Source organism: Pinus tabuliformis, chromosome 6, assembly GCF_031772625.1.
Source record: "Pinus tabuliformis cultivar Carrire ecotype Pingquan chromosome 6, CPIR1, whole genome shotgun sequence".
In the NCBI taxonomy this organism is placed as follows: Eukaryota; Viridiplantae; Streptophyta; class Pinopsida; order Pinales; family Pinaceae; genus Pinus; species Pinus tabuliformis.
In genome coordinates, this window is record NC_142292.1 from 673,669,999 (window position 1) to 673,691,502 (window position 21,504).

Genomic DNA, 21,504 nt, shown 5'->3' on the forward strand with positions numbered 1-21,504 from the left:
CTGAACCTGAACAACAGACAGGCACAACAAGTGTATAGTGGAGAGACATCCTATCTTGATTATGTTGTGGATATTCAAGAATTCAACCAAAGATCTGGGAGAGTACTCTCGGAGAACCAACCTCCACCTCTCCCTAGGGAGAGTGAGGAGGAAAGAGAGGAACAAATGCCTAGAGTAAATCCACCACCCTTTCCTAAGAGATTAACTCAACCAATCTAGCCTACCCCAGAAGAGAATGAACTTCTGGGTGAATTGAAAAATATATGTGTCAAAATTCCACTTCTCCAAGCCATAAAGGATGTACCTATTTACAACAAGTTGATTAAGGAGAAGTTCTTCAAACATCTAGGGAGGCGAAAAAGAGACACCCCTACCATTAATGTCATTGGACAATTGTCTGACTTAATGCTAGGGCAGGTAATTTTCCGAAATTACTTGGACCCTGAAAGCCTTTTAGTAGATGTGCACGACAATGGCACCATTGTCCCACACACTTTGATTGATATTGGGGCTGCCATTAATGTAATGACTAAGGACACCATGCTCAAGCTCAATCTCCAGGGCTCATTGAGAAAGACCACAACAGTCTTGCAACTTGCAGACCATTCCACAGTGACCCCTGAGGGGATTGTGGAGGATGTGATGGTATCCATTGACTCTTGGGAGTACCCTGCAGACTTCCTAGTTCTCCAGCCTAAGGCTAAGCTTACTGGTTATCCTCTCATCCTTGGGAGGCCCTGGTTAGCCATTTTCGATGCCTACATTAGCTGCAGGGCTGGAAATATGACTATAAAAAATGGCATATGTCAAAGAAGTTAGTCATGTACCCTCCTGCTCAACCATCTCTAGAACATGACTTACCTTTATGGCTGGAAGAGGAGGAAGAAGATGAAGTCTACTCAGCCCAACTCTATACCTTAGAAACAACCATGGGACGAGGACAATCGGATGAAGATGATTTGATTGAACAAGTACTCCAAATTCCAAATCCCATCACCTTGTCCTTAAAGGAAGTAATAAAGGAAACCCAAAATAGCCATCATATCAATCTATGCTTAGCTGATTCAAACCCTACCCATGTCAAAACCATAGAATTCAGCCCTGAGAGAACTTTGAAAATCAACCCATATCTTTCTGTACACCAAGAAAAAAGGTTGTGCAACATGCTAAAGGAAAATTTGGATGCCTTTGCTTGTAGTTACAAGAAAATGAAGGGAGTGCACCCCTTGGTGTGTACTCGCCACATTTATATCAAATAAGGTTGCAAACCAATCCGACAACCCCAAAGGAGAATGAATCCAGCTCTCAAGGATATAGTCAAAGAAGAACTGCAAAAGCTGCTAGATGTAGGATTCATTTACCCTATCTCGGACAGTGAGTGGGTCTCTCCTTTGGTGTTGGTTCCAAAGAAAAATGGTAAGTGGAGGATTTGTGTCAATTATAGAGAGTTAAATAAAGAAACAAAGAAGGAACATTTCCCTCTACCTTTCATTGACCAAGTGCTAGATGGCCTAGCAAGGAAAAAGTTTATTTCTTTCCTAGATCAGTTCAACGGGTACAATAAAATCCAAATTAGCCTGGAAGACTAGGATAAAACCACCTTCACTTGTCCTTGGGGTACTTTTTCTTATAGGGTCCTTCCTTTTGGCCTGTGTAATGCCCTTGCCACTTTCCAGAGAGTAGTCTTGAGTATCTTTGCCAAGATAGTGCAGTAGAAATTTATATGGATGATTTTACACCCTATGGGTGTGATTTCTAGGAGGCTCTGTCCAACTTAGGTAAGGTGTTGAGAAAATGCATTAAAATGAACATGCCCCTTAGTCCCGAAAAATGTGAGTTCTTGATGACTGCAGGGATTATTCTTGTTAAGTTATGGTATGTTCTATGCTTATAACAGTTTACTTCTTTTTCTTATTATATTCCACAAATTAGCAATCACATGTACATAAAGTAAAGTGCAAATAGAAAATTAAACGATCGAAAGAAAACAAGCCAAGACAAGAGACACAAGATGTGGCAGCTAACCAAGGACAAACCCCACAATGTGTGGGGAAAACCTTTGATCAAATCTTCTTTTATCTTCAATAATTCAGCAGAGAGAAATAGTACAATAAATCTGATCTATATCAGCAGTACAAAACCCTAGATCGGCAGCATCAGCATTAGCGGCTTCATCATCAAAACTAGGGCAATCGATATCTCACAAATCGACCATCGGATCGGCTTGATTCCACCACCAAAAGTGGCAACCTTAAGAGGAGGTTTAGATGAACCTACAACGCAGTTTAGATGAGGAGATCTTCTGGTCCACGTAGGTCAAACTTCACTTCTACAGTTGCAGCTTCAGTTTCAACAGCTTCCTTCAAACTAGGGCAGTCGATATCTCGCAAACCGTTCGTCGGATCGATTTGATTCCACCACCAAAATTTGCAGCCTTTAGAGGAGGTTCATATGAACCTATAGCGTAGATTAGACAAGGAGATATTCTGGTCCATGCAAGTCAAACTTCACTTCTGCAGTTGCAGCTTCAGTTTCAGCAGCTTCCTTCAAACGAGGGTAGTCGATATCTCGCAAACCATCCATCAGATCGAATTGATTCCACCACCAAAAGTTACAGCCTTCAGAGGAGGTTCAGATGAACCTATAGTGTATATTAGAAGAGGAGGTTTGATGGTCCACACTGGTCAAACTTTGGATCTACAGTTGCAACTTCAGTTTCAGCAGCTTCTAGCTTCACATGTGTGAGAGAGTGACCCTTTTCTGCGCAGTAGAGAAGAGACTCTTTTTTGCACAGTAGAGAGAGAGAGAGAGATGTGATGAGATGAGTGAGTGAAAATGAGGAAAAGTCCTCCTATATTTATACACAACTATTGATGTTTGAATAGATGCGACTATTGGGCTTCTGAGCCTACATGAGTTGTAGGTCGGCTTGATGATAATTCCATAATCAAAATAAATTCATATCTCCATGAATACTTATCAGAATCAGATGATCTTTAGATCAATCCTACACCTCTCGATGAGAGGAATCTAATTAACATATTATCAGCCATGAATAAGATGAACCATATGAAGTTTGGCCCTAGTTTCCAATTTTAACACTCCCTCTCAACTAGGGAGAACTTCATCTGCAATCTGTCTGTTGGTCGTTATTATTCATCCATCAAATGCACTGCCCTGTACAGCCTGACCCTTGCCCTTCTCTATTCTATTCTACCTGTTCTGCTTTGTCTTGTTCTGCCCTATACTAATCTATACGGCTCTACTCTGTTATGCTCTGATCTACTTTTGTCCGAATTATGAAGAAGAAGAAATGATCGAGGATGTATCATACTGACTCAAAGTCAGTCTCAGAGTATGTACCACTGGTCCTAGACCAGTCTCAACCAACCCAAAGTCAGCGTCATAGTGAGTACAACTCCTACCACTGGTCCCAGACCAGTAACATCCTCCACTAACTCAAAGTCAGTCTCAGAGTGCGTACCACTGGTCCCAGACCAGTAACAACCGACCCGAAGTTAGTGTCATAGAATGTACCAATCCTACCACTGGTCCCAAACCAGTGTCATTGATCCCAGATAAATGGAGGTCACCCTAGCATAGGGAGTATGGTAGATACAATGACGCGTCCATCGGTACTACTATGGTCCCTAACTTCATTTCCCTGCTCATTGATCAGATGGGAGGTACTTCCCATGAGTCCCAGACTGCATGGGTAGGATGTCTCGACAGGAGAATTTAATCAATCCCGTCCTCACAGGAGAACACATCAATCCTGCTACAATTGCCATGGAGAACACATCAATCTAGGCCTCACAAAAGAACACATCAATCCTGCTACAATCTCCATGGAGAACACATCAATCCAGGCCTCACAGGAGAACACATCAATCCTGCTACAATCGCCATGGAGAACACATCAATCCAGGCCTCACAGGAGAACACATCAATCTTGCTACAATCGCCATGGAGAACACATCAATCTAGGCCTCACAGGAGAACACATCAATCCTGCTACAATCACCATGGAGAACACATCAATCCAGGCCTCACAGGAGAACTAATCATCCTGCTACGCAGGAGAACGAATCATCCTGTTCCACAAGAGAGCGAATCATCTTGTCTCACAAGAGAACGAATCATCTTATTCCAGTGCACACCACTAGGGGAGGGTGAGTCATCCTATAGTCATAAGTTGCTCTAGTAGGAACCACACGCCCTCAGAGCTCCTAGAGATCAATGTATGCAACATGCAAGACCCTTGTACAAGGGTTTCTTGACGACTCAAAGTCATTTGGGAAAATCACAGATTAGATCTTTCCTTGGGGCTTTGACAGGGTGTATCGACTTGTACATCATCTTAATGTGATGGAGCCTCCTTGCTCATTGACTTACCATATCCCAAATGATGTCTATCTACTGGAGCAATCGACGAATACAGGATTCCTCAATAATAGAATCCCACCTCTGGTTGTTACAGAGAATCACAGTGGTATGTGTTCAAACAACTCACTGAAGAGCTTCCCCAACTAGGCAGCTTCATACGAGATCATACTCATATATATGTATCTGGTCTCGACAGTGCTTATGGCAACCGACTTCTGCTTCCTGCTCATCCATTATATCGAAACAGAATCCAAAAAGAAACAACACTAAAAAGTGCTCCAGTGATCCTCCACACTACCTACCTAGTCAGAATTCGAATAATCATGTAGTTTCATATTTCCGGCCGTGTATCTCAATCCATGAGAGATTATGTCCTGAAGACATCACAGAAGATTCTTGGCACCAATCTAGTGAGGCTCAACCAAATATGAGCTCACAATGCTAACTGCAAAACATATGTTCTGACGGAGGTTCACCAAGAACATCAACGCGAATGAGTTTTTGAAACTCAGAGGCATTTCCCAAATTTGGTTTGACATTACTTCCATATAACTTTTGAAAGTTAAGATCCTTGAGGTAGTCATAGGCTTGCAGTCCATCATACCAAATATTTTCAGAATCTTCACCACATATTTTCCTTGAGATAGGAAAAGTTCCCTTGGCTTCTGCCACACTTCAAGTCCTTGGTTCTTCATTTCAAATTTAGAAGCCAACTCCCTCTTACCTTTGTGAATGAGAGGGTATGCACCTGTTAGAAAGAGGTCATCCACATACAACACCAGCATGAGAGGCTTGTCATCTTCAACCTTAAAGTAAAGGTTAGGATCAACTTCACTCCTAGTGAATCCCAACTTCATCAACTTCATCGGGGTGCTTGCTTCAGCCCATAGAGAGCCTTCTTCAACTTGCATACATGAGATTTTCAATCATAAATCTCAAATCCTTCGGGTTGCTCCACGTAGACCTCTTCTTTGATCGAACCATGCAAGAATGTGGTCTTGACATCCATCTGATGTAGGTTCCATCCTTGTGAAGCCACAAGGGCTATGATCAAGCGGATGGTCATTTATCTGGCAACAGGTGAAAATATCACATCATAGTCTATACCTTCCTTTTGGGAGAAACCATGAGCAACAAAACAAGCCTTATACTATTCCATACTTCCATCTGCTGTAGCTTTATCTTGTAAAGCCATTTTGAAGTAACAATTGTCTTGTCATGGGGTCTGGGAACTACTTCCCAGACATCATTCCCCATAATGGTCATAACATCCTTCCATACTTGATGCTTGACGGCATCTGGATGAAGGCTCATTTTGTATGATCGTGCTCATACTAGTCAGGTATCACTGATACCTGTTGGGTTTCTTACTTTCATGGAAGGTTCCTCAGGGTGTAGCATGTCTTCAGCATCATCAAGTATCCCCCTAAGCCATGAAGGCCTCTTCCTGGAAGAGGAAGGCTCAGGTAGATAAATAGGATCCATCAGTTCTTCCACATCAGGCATTGTTACATCATCTACCCATAGAGATAGCTTCCACAATCATACGGTGCCACACCATTCTGCTCTAGAGTGTGTGGTGTAGTATTCTCCTTCTTAATGCCAACCTCAGGTATGCCTGAGTGAACCAACTGTAATATATCGGAGGTCTTGCTTAGGCTTGAGTGTAATGGTCCCCTTTTGAGCTTTCCTTTAGCACATCCCGAACATACACTTTATTTTCTTTTGCTCGGAATTCGGGCATCCCTATTACCATATGTCTTACATCGGGTAGATCTTTGTAATGAAGGTGGGTAAATCTCCAATGCCAAAGTTCAGACTGAAGAGATGTGTCATAAGACATGACACCTACCTAACTTTCATCGACTTGATATAATGAATCAACACAAAACCCAAGAGTAAAGGCATCTTTATCATTATTTTTCGATACATGTACCTTGCCATCGCTGAAGGTTACCTTGTAGCCTTTGTCTTCCATTGCCGAGATGGACACCAGGTTCTTTCGGAGGTCAGGTGAATTTAATACATCCTAGAATTTCTAGCCTTCTTGAATGGTTTTCCTCTTCCTTGATTTCCAGCATTCCTTTTACCTTTTCTATTGAATTTTCCATCCCTTCGATTACCATGAGAGGGATTTTGATCATCGTCACGGTGAGAGTCCTTTCTATCACAACATTCCCTTGCATAGCGACCCGCTTTATTGCACATGTAACATCATCCTTTTCTTCCACCCTTAAGTCTAGCCTTTCTTTTCGATTTAGACCCAGAATTATTTCTTTTCTTAGCATGAGAAGAAAGGACAACAGGAGGATCTTTAGGCAAGGGCATCTCTTGCTCTTCTACCCTTGTTTCTTCTTGAATGCATCTAGCCATTAATTCCTCGAAACCAGGAATTACATTATTGTTCAGAAGAGTAGTCCTAAACATGTACCATTTGGATGGTAATCCTCCAAGAGTTGTGAGTGACATTTCCCTGTCAGTAATAGTTTCCCCAATAGATAGTAGATCATTCTTGATCTCAGTGATTCTTAAGAAGTATGCTTGCATACTCTCATCTTTACCCTTCTTGATTTCCCTCAGCTTATTTCTAAGAAACAAAACTTGATTTGCATCATTGACTTTCAATAAACTCACTAGTCTATCATGGATTTCCTTGGAGGTGTCCAGTTCAAAGATGTAGGCCACCAAGTGCTTGTCGATAGAGTCCCGGATGATCTTCTTTGTTTTGACTTCTCCATTTTTCCATTTTTTCTAGGTAGCAGTGGATGCATTTGATGGAGGCTCAACAATATTGCCTCTTACATGGTCCAGCACTTCTTGATCTTCTAGGGTTAGATTGATAGACATCTTCCATCCGTGATAGTCAGCTTTCTCACAGAGCTTGTCCTCGGCAGGAAAGAGTGTTGAGGACCCCATAGTTCTTTTAGGATAGCCTTGCCAATCTTCTCTTCAATGATTGCTCTTGCTCTTACTCGGACTTTGTCTTCACCTCAGCTCTGATACCATGTTAAGTTATGGTATGTCCTATTCTTATAACAGTTTACTTCTTTTTCTTATTATATTCCACGGATTAGCAATCACATGTACATAAAGTAAAGTGCAAATAGAACATTAAACGATCGACAAAAAACAAGCCAAGGCAAGAGACACAAGATGTGGCGACTAGCCAGGGACAAACCCCACAATGTGTGGGGAAACCCTTTGATAAAATATTCTTTTATCTTCAATAATTAAGCGGAGATAAATAGTACAATAAATCTGATCTATATCAGCAGTAGCAAACTCTAGATCAACAGCGTCAGCATTAGCGGCTTCATCATCAAAACTAGGGCAGTCGATATCTCACAAACTGACCGTCGAATCGGCTTGATTCCACCACCAAAAATTGTAGCCTTCAAAGGAGTTTTAGATGAACCTACAACACAGTTCAGATGAGGAGATCTTCTGGTCCACATAGGTCAAACTTCACTTCTGCAGTTGCAGCTTCAGTTTCAGCAGCTTCCTTCAAACTAGGGCAGTTGATATCTTGCAAATCGTCCGTCGGATCGACTTGATTCCACCACCAAAAGTTGCATCCTTCAGAGGAGGTTCAGATGAACCTACAACATAGATTAGATGAGGAAATCTTCTGGTCCACGCAGGTCAAACTTCACTTTTGCAGTTGCAGCTTCAGTTTCAGCAGCTTCCTTCAAACTAGGGCAGTCGATATCTCGCAAACCATCCGTCGGATCGACTTGATTCCACCACCAAAATTTGCAGCCTTCAGAGGAGGTTCAGATGAAACTATAGGAGGTTTGATGGTCCACGCTGGTCAAAATTTGGATCTGCATTGTAGCTTTAGTCTCAGCAGCTTCTGGCTTCACATGCGTGAGAGAGAGACGCTTTTCTGCAGAGTAGAGAAGAGACTCTTTTCTGCGCAGTAGAGAGAGAGAGATGTGATGAGATGAGTGAGTGAAAATGAGGAAAATTCCTCTTGTGTTTATACACAACTTTTGATGTTTGAATAGATGCGACTGTTGGGCTTCTGAGCCTACATTAGTTGTAGGTCGGGTTGATAATAATTCCAAAATCAAAATAAATTCATATCTCCATGAATACTTATCGGAATCGGATGATATTTAGATCAATCCTACACCTCTCAATGAGAAGAATCTAATGAACATATTATCAGCCATGAATAAGATGACCCATATGAAGTTTGGCCCTAGTTGCCAATTTTAATAGTTCTAGGTCATTCAATATCCCAGAAAGGACTGCAGGTGGACCCAAATAAGATAGCCATCATCTAAAGGGTCCCACCTCCACAAAAACAGAGAGATGTTAGGAGTTTTCTAGGTTTAGCTAGATACTATCGAAGGTTTATAAAATACTTCAGCAAGTTAGGTTCTCCTTTATTTGGGTTATTGGCCAAAGTCTCCAAATTTTTATGGTAAAAAAACTATCAAGAGGCCCTAGACACCCTGAAGGATAAGTTTACCACTGCACCTATTCTCCAAGGCCCAAATTGGGCCCTTCTTTTCCATATACATACTGATGCCTCTCACAAAGACATAGGAGCAGCTCTAGGCTAGATAGATGACAAGTTACTTTATGCCATTTAATTCATCAGTAAGAATCTGTCAAAGGCCGAATTGAACTATATAGTAACTGAGAAGGAGCTCCTAGCTATTGTGCATTCATTGAACAAATTTAGGCATTATATTACAGGTTACCAAACATTTGTACATACTAACCATACTGTAATTAAATACTTGATGAATAAACCTAATGTGAATGCCTGGATTATTAGATGGTTACTTTTATTACAACGGTTAGATCTAACTATTGTTGATAAGCCTGGCAAGGAGAATGTTGTTGTAGATTTTTTATCCAAGTTAACTTTGCCTACAGGGGAGGAAGAAATGGTTGATGATCAATTACCGGATGAACAGATATTCGCCATTTCAGTTCTCTCTCCATGTTTGTTGATGTTGTGTGTGGAGCATGATTGTTCAAAAGTCTTTGCTTCAGCCGGATGTATACCCCAGGAAGTTTCGTACACCCCTCCATGTGGGGGCATGCGGGGGAGCCGATCCCCCCCGGCTAGGGGGTCCAGGGGCCAGCGGTCCCCCGGCGGGGGCTCGGGGGTAGCGCCCCCGAAGCTAAAAACAAATGTAAAATTGCCTTGTAAAAGTATAGTAATTTCTAGTCAATCTGGGCCGTTCATTAGGCGGATGATCTGACGGTAGAACTTATGTTTAGTTTAGGGTTTTTTGCCATAGAAGGCAACCCCTCTCTTTGTATGAGGGTATTGTATTTGAGGCTGTAAAATAGATGTGTATTCTGTGAGCGAGAAATAGAGAGGTGAGACTGTGAGAGAAAACAGAGGATATTACAGCGGATTTGCTGTAGGTTGTGTCTCTTCATTTTGTTGGATAATAGAAAGGAAGGACTGGCTGTTCGGGGTGGACGTAGCCCAAACTGGGTGAACCACGTATATCTGTGTCTCTCTTGTTTTGTGCATTTTCTGTGTTTATATTTCTGCAATATTTTATGTGTTCCATTGCTCCGTAATATATAATTTCCTAACAACTGGTATCAGAGCCGAAGGTCTATTTGGCTGATAAACTCGCAGGAAAGAAGGGTTCCTGGTTCGAGTGGGAGCAATGGCAGAAGATGGTAAGTTTAGGGTCGAGAAATTTAACGGCCAAAACTTCTCGCTATGGAAGATGCAGATGGAAGATTATCTGTATTAGAAAGATCTATACCTACCATTGGGCGGAAAAACAAAGATGCTGACGGGTATGAAAGACGAAGAATGGAACCTTCTCGATAGAAAGGCACTCGGAACAATACGGTTGTGCCTTGCTACGTCAGTTTCCTTCAACATTTCGAAGGAAACCACGACAGAGGGTTTGATGCAGACGTTGTCGAAACTATATGAAAAACCCTCGACCTCAAACAAGGTATTTCTTATGAAACGGTTATTTAATATGAATATGTCAGAAGGTGGATCTATTGCAAACCATTTAAATGATTTTAATATAGTTACAAGTCAGTTAAGTTTTGTAGGGGTAAAATTTTATGATGAAGTTAGAGCTCTGTTATTCTTGTGCTCATTACTAGAAAGTTGGAATGGTTTGGTAATGGCCATTAGTAACTCCGTTTCTGGATCTAGTACTTTAAAGTTTGATGATATTGTCGGTGCTACCCTTAGCGAGGAAATGCGACGGAAAAGCTCCGTGAGTCATTGGGAAATGCTTTGAGTGCAGAGTCTAGAGGAAGAAAAATGGAAAGAGGAAAGAGCTCAGGATATCACAGTAAATGAAGGAAAGGCAGATCCAAGTCCAAATCGGGGATAGTGTGCTAGAAATGTGGAAAGAAAGGACACCTAAAGAAAGACTGTAGATCTCGGAAGGGAAAAGAAGGAGATGCACAGCAAGAAAACAATCATGAAGCAAATGTGACAGGTGAGGTGTTACAAGATGCTTTGATTCTTTCTTTCGAAAATATTACTGATTCCTGGGTGGTAGATTCAGGGGCTTCATTCCATGCCACACCTGATAAGAAATACTTTCATGACTATGTTCAAGGAGATTTTGGACAAGTTCGTCTGGGTGATGATAAACCTTGTAAAATCGTTGGAATGGGTAAGGTTCTTGTAAAACAGCAAAATGGAAACCAATGGCTATTAAAGGAGGTAAGGCATGTTCCAGATCTAAAGAAAAATATTATTTCAACAGGGCAGTTAGGCGATGAAGGTTGTGTGACAACTTTCACAGATAAAGCTTGGAAGGTCACCAAAGGAGCCCTGGTAATAGCAAAAGGTGAAAAGGTTGGTACATTGTATTTATGCAATGGTATTTCTAACTCTGTTAATGCTTTAAATTCCAAAGGAGCAGATGCAGCATTATGGCATCATAGGCTTGGACACATGAGTGAAAAGGGGATGAAGATTCTTCACTCAAGGAATTTGTCGTCGGGTTTGAAGAATGTTGATTTGGATTTCTGTGAGAATTGCATTTATGGAAAATAGAAGAGAGTCAGATTTCTCAGAGTTGGGAAAGAAAAGAAGAGCGAAAAATTAGAGCTTGTGCATACAGATGTATGGGGACCTGCTCAGGTATCATCTCTCGGTGGCTCTCATTATTATGTTACTTTTATTGATGATGCAACTAGAAAAACTTGGATTTATTGTATTAAGAATAAATCTGATGTATTTGATACTTTCAAGAAATGGAAAGCTTTGGTTGAGATTGAGACACGAAAGAAATTGAAGTGTCTTAGATCAGACAATGGAGGTGAATATTGCAGCAAAGAGTTTGATAGGTACTGTTCAGAACATGGAATTCGCAGAGAGAAGACAGTTCCAAGAACACCACAAGAAAATGGTGTGTCAGAAAGGATGAACAGAACAATCATGGAGCGTGCAAGGTGCATGAGATTGCATGCAGGATTGCCTTTACAATTTTGGGCAGATGCTGTAGATACTGCTGTTTATCTAATAAACAGAGGGCCTTCAAGTTCCTTGGATGGTGGTGTTCCAGAGGAAACATGGACAGGTAAAAAGGTAAACTACTCTATTTTAAAGCCTTTTGGTTGTGAGGCCTTTGTCCATATTGATAAAGAAAATAGAACAAAGCTTGAGGCAAAGTCAAAGAAATGTACCTTTATTGGATATGGTGTTAATGATTTTGGTTATCGCTTATATGATTACGAAAATCACAAAATCATTAGGAGCAGAGATGTAATATTCAATGAAAAGGTCTTGTATAAGAATCAGTTGCAGGAAAAGAAACAGGAAAAGGAAAACAAGGAATACGCAGTTCTTGATGAAATCACTGAAAAAGGAAAGGTGCCTGAAAATAATAATAATCAAAAACCACAACAACAACAACCGCCACAACAACAACAGGCACCCCAAACACCTGAAATTGGTGTTAGAAGATCTACCAGGATAAGCAGACCCCCTGAACGATACTCTCCTTCATTATATTATTTATTGTTGACTGATTCCAGTGAACCCGAATGTTATGAAGAAGCAATGCAGGTTGAAAGCAGGAAGAAGTGGGAGGTAGCCATGGAAGAAGAGATGGACTCCTTAATGCATAACCAGACTTGGGATTTAGTCAGGTTGCCTGTAGGAAAAACTACATTGAAGAATAAATGGGTTTACAGGCTGAAGGAAGAAGATGGAGGAAAACAGAGGTATAAAGATAGACTTGTGGTGAAGGGGTTTGCACAGAAGAAAGGTATTGATTTTGATGAAATATTTTCTCCTGTTTTTAAAATGACTTCAATCAGAACCATTTTAAGTCTTGTAGCAGCTGAAGATTTGCATCTTGAGCAGTTAGATGTAAAGACAACCTTTCTCCATGGGGATTTGGAGGAAGAGATATATATGCAGCAGCCACAAGGATATGAGGTGAAAGGCAAGGAGAAACTAGTGTGCAGGTTGGAGAAGAGCTTGTATGGCTTAAAACAAGCTCCAAGGCAGTGGTATCTAAAATTTGACAAGTTTATGTCTGAACAAGGTTATACTAGATTTCACTCTAATCATTGTGTTTATTTGAAAAAGCAAAATGATGGCAGCTATATTATATTGTTATTGTATGTAGATGACATGCTTGTTGTAGGATCTAACATGCAGGAAATAAATGTGCTCAAAAGAAAATTGGCAAATTCATTTGCAATGAAGGATTTGGGAGCTGCAAAACAAATCCTTGGTATGAGAATAACTAGAGACAGGAAAAATCGTAAATTAACATTGTCTCAGAATGAGTACATACAAAAGGTGTTGAAAAGATTTTACATGCACAATGCAAAACCAGTTAGTACACCTTTTGCTAGCCATTTCAAACTTAGCAAGGAAATGTGCCCAAAGACCCAAGAAGACATGGATTATATGTCTAAAGTTCCATATGCATCAGCAGTTGGAAGCTTAATGTATGCAATGGTCTGCACAAGGCCTGATATTGCACATGCAATGGGAGTTGTAAGTAGGTACATGAACAATCCAGGAAAGGAACATTGGATGGCAGTGAAATGGATTCTCAGATATTTGAAAGGTACCACAAATAAAGCATTATGCTTGGGTGGTTCAAACATCTCCCTACAAGGATATGTTGATGCAGATATAGCAGGTGACGGAGATAACAGGAGGAGCACTACAGGATATGTATTTATTGTTGGAGGAACAACTGTCAGCTGGGTTTCAAAAATCCAAAGTGTTGTTGCACTTTCAACAACAGAAGCAGAGTATGTTGCTGCTATAGAGGCTAGTAAAGAAATGATTTGGTTACAAAGATTTATGGGTGAATTGGGTAAGGAGCATGATATGGGCACGTTATACAGTGATAGTCAAAGTGCCATTCATCTTGCAAAGAACTCAGCATTTCATTCCAGGACTAAACACATACAGCTCAAGTACCATTTCATACGATCAGTGTTGGAAGATGGAGAGTTGAGGCTGGAAAAGATACACACTAGCAAGAATCCTGTAGATATGCTAAAAAAAGTTGTAACCAGGGAGAAACTGAGAACATGCTCAGTGTCAATTGGTCTTCAAGGATGACGATGAAGATGAAAAACAACCAGGTCCAAAGAGGAGTCATTGTCCAGCAAATGAAGCAGCAGTGGAGTTGCTACAATCATTCTCCAAGTGGGAGATTGTTGTGTGTGAAGCATGATTGTTCAAAGGTCTTTGTTTCAGCCAGATGTATACCCCAGGAAGTCTTGTACACCCCTCCACACAGGGGGGTGCGGGGGGGCCGATCCCCCCCGGCTAGGGGGTCTGGGGGCCAGCGGTCCCCCAGCGGGGGCTCGGGGGCAGTGCCCCCAAAGCTAAAAACAAATGTAAAATTGCCTTGTAAAAGTATAGTAATTTCTAGTCAATCTGGGCCATTCATTAGGCGGATGATCTGACGGTAGAACTTATGTTTAGTTTAGGGTTTTTTGCCCTAGAAGGCAACCCCTCTCTTTGTATGAGGGTATTGTATTTGAGGCTGTGAAATAGATGTGTATTCTATGAGCAAGAAACAGAGAGGTGAGACTGTGAGAGAAAACAGAGGATATTACAGCGGATTTGCTGTAGGTTGTGTCTCTTCATTTTGCTGGATAATAGAAAGGAAGGACTGGCTGTTCGGGGTGGACGTAGCCCAAACTGGGTGAACCACGTATATCTGTGTCTCTCTTGTTTTGTGCGTTTTCTGTGTTTATATTTCTGCAATATTTTATGTGTTCCATTGCTCTGTAATATATAATTTCCTAACAGTTGACATAGCAAACTACTTGATGTCTGCACAGTTCCCACCAAATTTGTCCTCCAAATAGAAAAGAAATATTGTGAAGAAGAGCACCCCATTCACTTGGATTGGGGTCAACCCCTTCAAACTAGGCCTGGATCAAATTCTGAGAAGATGTGTCAGGGAGGAGGAAGTCTTTGACATCCTTCTGACCTATCATGATGGGTCTTGTGGAGGTCACTTTGCAGCCAAGAGGACAACATTCAAGGTGCTACAAACTGAGTATTATTGGCCCACTCTTCGTTAGGATGTGAGAAGGTATACCAGTTAGTGTGATCAGTGCCAAAGGATGGGAAAGCCTACTCCAAATGATGAAATGCCTCTGCAACCTCAAGTGACTTTCGAGCCATTTAACAAGTGGGGCATGGATTTCATTGGACCTATTGACCCTCCATACAGGCAAAAGCAGTACATCATTATGTGCACTGACTATTTTACCAAGTGGGTTGAAACCAAGGCAATCAAGGAAACAACAAAGGAGAAAGTGGTTGAGTTCTTAAGGGAAAATGTATTTTATAAGTTTGGGTACCCTAGAGAACTGGTCACTGATCAAGGTAGCCAGTTTACATCTCACATGATTGAAAATTTGTTAAGCCAACACAAGATCAAGCATAGAACATCCACTCCTTATCACCCACAAGCTAATGGGCAAGTGGAGGTGACCAACAGAGAATTGGAGGGCATTCTGACCAATGTAATTAGAAGTAGCATAAAATATTGGGCAGATAGATTAGTTGAGGTCACTTGGGCCTACAATCCCACCTGGAAGACAACCACTGGATTCACTCCCTATGAGTTGGTCTATGGGGAAAAGGCCTCATTTTCCATTGAATTTGAGTACAATACATTGAGAATGGAAGCACGACAAGATCTAGATCTCACTAGTGTGTAACAAGAGATATTGCTCCAGTTGAATGGGTTAGATGAGTTTAGAATGAAGGCCCTCTTGCACATAGAGGTGACTCAATTTCAAAGGAAGATCTGGCATGAAAAGAACATAAAGGAAAAACAATTTCAAGAAGGTGATTGGGCTTTGTTGTATGATTCTAGATACAAAGATTTTAAAGGCAAGTTAAGGACTAGATGGTTAGGGCCTTATGTCATAGAGAAATGTCATGATAATGGTTTAGTGTAGATAAGAACCATTGATGCAGAGGCTATTCCTTTACTTGTCAATGGGCACAGATTGAAGGTCTACAAGAAGCCCTTATCAAAGCAAGAATTCATTGATGGCATGAACAAGACAGTGATGGTAGTGGAGCAAGTGTCAGATTCTAGCCCATCAAGTCACTGAAAAAGAGAAAGAAGAAAAAATAAGGAGACTCAGGTGAAAATCTCCATGAGGCACCTGAGTCCCACTGTTGGGTTGAAAACCTCTTGAGGCGTCCCAATGGTGTCAAAACAAAAAAGAGATAAAAAATATCTCTGGTTGAAAACCCCTTTTGAGGCACCCAGGGCAAGCAGTTAGGATGAAAACCTCTTGGAGGTAGCCTAGTTGTTTTCAAAACAAAAAGAGAGAGAGAGAAAATAAAACTTTCAAAACGTTGTTTGCAGGTCAGTAGGAGGAGGATCAGAGAAATAAGAGGGGATCAAAAGGACCTATATAACTCATGTTTTCATTCCTCCATTCCATATCCTTCATCATTCCATCATTCCCTGCTTTTTTTAACTCATCTAGCTCAGTTTGCAAGGGTTCTATGTTTTCTATAGGATTCCCTAAAAACCTACAGGATGATCTTGTAGGAATTACTATAGTGGCTTGGGAATCCCAAGGAAAGTAACCCTAGAGCAAGGGGATGACATGCTTATGTCAAAAAATAAGTATCTACTTCACCATCTCATCACCATGTCTCTCTCCACCATGGTCACCCCTGCATTCCTCTAATAAAGTCAATTTCAAAAAAAATTATTACACTTTAATATATATATATATATATATATATATATATATATATATATATATATATATATATATATATAAGAGGATCAAGACAGAGAACAAGGGGACAACACTTGAAGGCTATACCACTCTGATTTGATAATCACCCTACGAGTGATCTTAGTTAAAGATTTATTGAACAAAGGTATTACAGACTCATGTGCTGGTGTGTGTCTATGTTATTTAAGCAACAAATCGATCAGATTTCCAATACACAGACATTTAAATGGAAAGATAGCAGAGAAATACAATAAGAAAATACAAGAACATAAGAAATTAATAAGGAGTTCACCCTATTCTCCAGGGCTACATCTCCGGTCCAACTCTCAGTGGTGGCCTTGTTTTATTGTGTCTTAAGCAGAGAATTACAATGCAGGAGCTCAATATGAGTTACCTGAAATAGATTTTGCTTGACAGGGTGGTTCTTGGATTCCCCAAGCCACTGGAGTACACAGACTCTATTTGCTTACCAGCTCTATGACCTTCTGGTCTATAGTGGAAAGAGCCCAATGTGGTGCTCAGTCCAGACAGATCCTCTCTGGGATGGCTTGAAGCTCTCAAGCTCTCTGGTGCTCGACGCTGCCTTTGGTCAGCTCGGTCCTCTATCTTCTTCTGCTTTTGCTTCACTGTCTTCTTCTCTGTGTGTCCCGTCCTGCTCTCAGGATTATGGTTTCTCTGTCTCTTGTCCTCCTCTCGGGATTCTCTCTGAATCCCCGTTTCTTCTGTCTTTGTTCATGGCTTTGAATCCATTCATTCCCATGTCTATTTGGTTCCTCTTCTGCCTCCGTTGAATCACCTTCTGTAGCTGCGCTTGGAGTTCCTTGTTCAGCGTCATCATCAGCTCTCAGGGAGTGGCCACATGTCCTCCTGTAACTCGCGCCAGCCTACTTCGTCGGTTCAGTTCTTCAGTTACATTCGTGGAATGAGTCTTCCTCCACCGTGGTGGTCAAACGAACCTCAAATCTTTACAAACTGCAGCTTAATCCTTTGTCGATTTCGCTTCCCTCATCGGGCGTGATCTTAGCCGTTAGATCTAGGGCCTCCAGATCCAACGCCATATGCACGTTTCACGCAGTTGACTTGCTTGACCGTTAGCGCATGATCAACGATGATTTTCTCTCTCCTCCAATTGCCACATGTCGATCGTTGAGTGGGATCGCTCTGCTTTCATCCAAAACCACTTACTGTTTAAGGAGCCCCCCATCAATACCGCCAATTTCGGAGCGGGTCCCGCCTTGTCCTTTAGCACTTTTTGCCTTTTGTCTTATGGTTCTCCGGCTCTCCACGCGACCGGGTGCTCAAGGCTTTCCCATTTCGAGCCTTTTTGCCCAACGATGCACAATTAGCACTAGGGGCTAATCGCGCATCAAAAACCTCCTCTGTTTCCTAATCTGGGCCTCCCAGGGGCTAATTTCACCTCCCGCGCAATCTCCATGGGCCTCGGTCAGCATGATTTGACCAAGGTCCTCGTCATTCCATGTTGGATGCCACTACCACTGGTTTGGGGTGTTTTTTATCACTGTTTTGAATTCTTTAATGTTTGTCCCGACCTGATACAGTCATGGTTCTTTGACAGTTCTTTATGGATCCAATTCAGATCACGGCCTTCCCATTGAAAAATCTTTGGACCACCAAAAGCTATTCTCAAGCATTGAATAAGTGAGGGTATTGTTTTCTCACTTGTCCAATCTCAATCCACTTTGCGCTACTCAGCTTCAAACCTTTGAGCCCAATCCTGAGGTACTCCACATCTCCCCTTCGCGTTGTCCTCACCTTCCTGTCTAGCATTGTGTCTTCCTGCAACTCATTAAGATATTCAGGTAGCAAGTCATCAATAAAAGGCAATTGACTTTGCTCTTCAGGGTCCTCAATCATTGAATGTTTAAACAATCTCAAGCAATCTGCATTTACGACTAAGTAGATGTGCATGTAAGCTGGTAGATCAAGGCGAAAAGCGTTTTCACAAATCTTCTCAAGTATCCTAAAGGGTCCATACCTGGTAGGCTTTAGCTTTTTACCTTCGCCTTGCATCCTGTCCTTGCTGATATACAGCCAGACTTGGTCTCCAACTTGAAAACTATGCTCCATCTAATGCTTGTCATGCCTAGCCTTGTACTTGGCTTGGCTCTTTTCCAACTGTTCCTGTACTGCCTAGTGGATCTCCTATATTTGTTCAATGAACCTAGTTGCCTTGTTCACATCACTGTGTCCATCAACCATGGTATCTTTACCAAAGACAAAATCCAAAGGAGACCTTGGTGTGAAACCAAACAGGTCTCAAAAGGAGATCTCTGTGTAGAAGAGTGTTTTGCTCTGTTGTAAGCATGCTGCACATAACTCAAGTGTTCATCCAAAACCTTAGGATGTTTGCTGCAATATCCCCTCAGTAACTAGATCACTGTCCTGTTAACTACTTCTATCTGGCCATCAGTTTGTGGATGAGAAGCTATGTTTTTCCTTAGTTTGGTGTCCATCAGTTCCCACAGACTAGACCAAAACTTCCCCACAAACCGGGTGTCTCGATCAGATACAATGGAAATGGGTAATCCAAAATGTACCCATACATGTTCAAAGAACAATTTTGTAGTCTATTCAACTGTAATCTGTTTATTACAAGGTATCAAAATACACATTTTTTTGAACCTATCCACAACAACATATAAATAATCATGACCTTTCCTAGATTTAGGTAGTCCTCCAACAAAATCCATGGAAACACTTTCCCAAGGGTGAGAAGGAACTGGCAATGGAGTATACAAGCCTAGTTTTTTGTTGCTGGGCTTGCTTTTAGCACACATAGCACACCCTCTTACATATCTAGAAACTATCTCATTCATTTTCAGCCAATAACAAAATATTTGCAGCTGTGCAACTGTTTTACTTACCCCAAAGTGACCTGATATCAGAGAAGTGTGTGCTTTCCTAAGTATCTTTACCCTCTCAGTTTGTGGAATGCAGAGTTTCCCACAATGGTATAAGAGTCGGTCCTTCACATGATAATCCAATTCTTCTACTCTTTTGCCTTGACTCAAAGTTGCATATACATCTTTAAAGTCCATATCCTGAGCATATTGTTCAATGTAGCTTTCATGTAGTACAGAATTATGCTTAAGTATGGTAGATGCATTTATAATGGGTCTAGATAACATGTCTGCAACCTTGTTATGTATGCCATTTTTATATCTGATGACTAAATGAAACTATTGTAGAAATCCCATCCATTTGTAATGTCTTGATTTCTGCAACTTAGTTTGGGAGTGTAGATATTGAAGTGGTTGATGATCAGCATGTATTACTGTCTCTTTGCCTATTCAGTAATGTTTCCACTTTTTCACACTCTGAACTAATGCATACAATTCTTTATCATATGTAGGATAGTTAACTACGGCAGGATTAAAAGTCTCAGAATGATAACATATGGGTTTACCATGCTGTGTCAACACTACTCCCATGTGTTATCAGGAAATCTAGTGTCCACTTGGAGCTGCTAGAACCACTAAGACTGGTAGCTATCTTAGAAACAAACAAACTAAAACTACTTTCGCTTTCCTTTATGAGAAGTAGATAAGAGGGGAATAAAGGACACCAACCTCAGTCTTGCGCTTGATTCCTTGCTTGGTTCCTCTCCCTTCTGACAAATCCTTGCCGCTTTTCCTTCATCTACCCAGCTTCAAAGAGCACCTGTGGGATCAAAGCAGCACAATACTATCGAAGAACAGAGATCTACAATCATAAACAATATAGGACCAGATATATATTGACCACATAAATGTATATATCATCGAACATACAAGAATGTGGAGGAAAACTTGAATAGCTTTATTAATATCAAGAATAGCAAAGAGGATTACAACCAATTGTTCTGACCCAGCGTCATCCTCTCAGCATGAAAGCCCTTCTTCACCTCATGAAAAGCTTAGATCACCCAACACTATGATATTCCACCAAGAAACCAACAGCACTTCCTTACAAGATACAAAATTCCAGCCTCTGGATCTTTGGGATGAGGGATCCATATATAGATGATTGCAGGGGGGTGAGTCAGCTTCTGGGATTTTGATTAGTGTCCTCTCTCTGATAGTTCTTGATTCCACTTGGAGATTGATGATCTCTTACCCATCCCTGGGTGAATTCAAAGAGGTAAGTGTCACAGGAGAAGTTTCTGGAAGATTCCATGACGATCCACCTTGCAAACTCTCTCTACCATTTGTCTACTCTCGCCCATCGCACCCTACAAAAGGGCTTTCTAGTATGCATCGCACCCTCTGCACTAGGCAATCTGTATGGTCCAGCTTTGACCAATTCTGAGTAGTTTTATGTGGAGAACTTCTGGGAGATGATATAATCAATTGACCTTGTTCCTTTAGGGTGTGAAGCAACACTTTTAGGGACTTAGGAGCCCTTTTACACTGAGCAGGTGAGATGCATCGCACCCTCTGCACTGGGCATTCTGTATGGTCCAGCTTTGACCAATTCTGAGTAGTTTTATGTGGAGAACTTCTGGGAGATGATATAATCAGTTGACCTTGTTCCTTTAGGGTGTGAAGCAACACTTTTAGGGACTTAGGAGCCCTTGGTTTATGGACATGTATGAATGGGGTTGCAGTGCCCAAAAATGTCTATAATAGTTGCCCCCTAAAGCATGAGGTCATTAATCTTTTGATGTCGGGTGAAATGCTTTATCATGAGGATCCGAAGTTTTTTTGAGCTGGAAGGCGACCTGTAATGAGATACAATACAATACATTATCTTCATAATATTTTTCATGATCTAGCTGAGGCGAGCATTCCCATGCTCAGCTTTATAAATTCATTTTCATATACATAAGACAGACAACCGTCTATGGCAGACTGATGATTCTGATAGAGTCATCATCCTTTGATTCAGATGATCATC